The 2,195-nt window shown below is 41.3% G+C and overlaps 1 protein-coding gene across 4 annotated transcripts in view; it reads right to left on the reverse strand.

The window, feature by feature from the left end:
• The window catches only part of dgo (ankyrin repeat domain containing protein 6 diego), a 65,763-nt gene extending 63,904 nt beyond the window's left edge, over positions 1 to 1,859 (reverse strand). For all 4 annotated transcript variants that reach the window (XM_076179997.1, XM_076179999.1, XM_076179998.1 and 1 more), the window contains exon 1: positions 1,664 to 1,859. The gene's annotated coding sequence lies outside the window, so the exon portion shown is untranslated. The remainder of the gene's footprint in view (positions 1 to 1,663) is intronic.
• Positions 1,860 to 2,195: the final 336 nt, after the last annotated feature.

A 2,195-nucleotide genomic window follows, 5' to 3' on the forward strand; every position in this document is an offset into this window, starting at 1 on the left:
ATGGGGTCGACCTCACCACCTCTCCGAGTTGCCATAGTGTTTCCTATTCCGCTTACATCAACCTGTCAGAATGTCTCAACAATATATATATATATATATATATATGTGTGTGTGTGTGTGTGTGTGTGTGTGTGTGTGTGTGTGTGTGTGTGTGTGTGTGTGTGTGTACATATATAATGTCCAAGCATATTTATATGCTCACATATATGGAAACACACATATTATATACGTGTGTGTGTTTGTGTGTTTATCAAATTGCAGTATACAGGAAAATAGCAACGGTCGTGGGGTCCCGTCTCCTACTCTCCGATTTATCATACCTAGTGTCAGATTCATGTGGGTTCCAACATGATTTATATCCTTATTCTCCAATTATGATATTTAGATGGATGTGTGTGTGTGTGTGTGTGTGTGTGTGTGTGTGTGTGTGTGTGTGTGTGTGTGTGTGTGTGTGTGTGTGTGTGTGTGTGTGTGATTCACTATGGTCTTTGATCACGTGTTGGATTCGTGATCGATAGTCATTACCCTCCCGGGAGAGAGCTCAGAGTTCATATATGACCGATTTATGGGGAATGCTGCGACCTTCCACGCACACACTACCCAACTCCCCGTCCACGAGAGTTGGAGTAACGACTCGGAGCGCAGTGATAATGAAATTATTTCAGCCCTGGGCGGGATTCGAACTCAGACCGCAGTAGCAGCGGTTGCGAACGCTACCACAACGCCGTCGTGATATGCGCATGTGTGTATGCATACTATACGTATACAGTAATTCAACTCCAGTTCTTATCTCCAATTATCAAAATAAAATTTCCTGTACTGTCGATATTCATTCGCGCACGTTCAGTATTTACGATTGTCTTTTCCTCCTACACTATCAGTCTTCCTAGAAATTCTGGTTACAATTATATCTTAGCTATGTGATCAGTCTCCTCCCTTGGTTGACCTACTAGCAGTGTCCACCCCTCTCCCTGAGTAGGAGTTGTGTGCTTTGACGTCAACCGTCTGTGCTCTGGTTCACGTCGCCCCAGCTCGCCTCGTCGATTGAGAAATGGTTCTTGGGAATTCAGTCCGCCTTGCTCGGATACCTGACAGATAGGCTGTTTCCTAGTCACAGTTATCAAACGCTTCAGAGTTTGCCATCAGATTTCACTGTTGTTATGGCATCTGCAACCATTATAAACTCTCGCTCTCACTCCTTCCTTGACAGGTGAGTGGTGTGTGTGTGTCGCTGCGACGATTCTGAGTGGGCTCACCTCTGCTCCACCTCCTCCTCCTCCTCCTTCTCCTCGTCGTCGTCGTCGTCACCGCCAGTCTCATTTTACATCGAAGAATTATGCGGATCGCCTGCTGTATTATTGAAGACTCCAACTGGCTGTTAGCAAGATTTCGTCATGGATTTCTTGACACATTCTTGACGTTAATCGATGTTTGTGACACTTTTACAGAAAGCAGGTGAAATGCTGCTTAATTGTCACACCCAACCATTATTTACATGCATACGCACGATTTCAGCTGGACATGAAACAATGGGATTATTTTTCTTCAAGTCACAGAAAATTCTACCACTGCTTAACTTAAGACATGGAACTAATTGATAATCAATATGAAATACCAATTCCAGTTTCTGTAATTAGTACGTGAAAAGAGTGTAATTACTTACCATGGTAAAACAGAGCTAAAGCAAGCACGTATAAATCCAGAATCATTGTGCACTTTATATGTTTAGGAACGTCTGCCAAATCTTAATAGCGAATCACTGCATCAAAAATTATCTATGCTTGTATTTCAAAAGAAGAATTTAATCACAATGGGTGGATTCTTGCACAAACTTTACCCACTAAACCCTCCCCCCATCACTGGATACACGACACTGACCGTTCACACAAAATTTCACCGAAGGAAAACTAGACGTGCCATGTGTCGCCATATGCTGAATTCAATTTAATTCGTGTATTGTATTATTTCAATGTAATTATTTGGTATTTCTAAAAAAAATTGTGTTATAAACAATATAAAATAATACGTTAAGACATTGACAGAATAATAAACGAAAAACATTACCTTCAACTCTTCCACAGAAAGCGATCCAAACCAACTAGTGAGAAAGAAACGAATCCTCGCATAATCATAAAACGCTTGCAAGATAACGCCAAGATACAGTTGTTTTAAGATCAATTCAAATCATATTAGTT

The sequence above is a fragment of the Oratosquilla oratoria genome, chromosome 43, assembly GCF_046742065.1.
Source record: "Oratosquilla oratoria isolate Oo_2021 chromosome 43, ASM4674206v1, whole genome shotgun sequence".
NCBI classification, from domain to species: Eukaryota; Metazoa; Arthropoda; class Malacostraca; order Stomatopoda; family Squillidae; genus Oratosquilla; species Oratosquilla oratoria.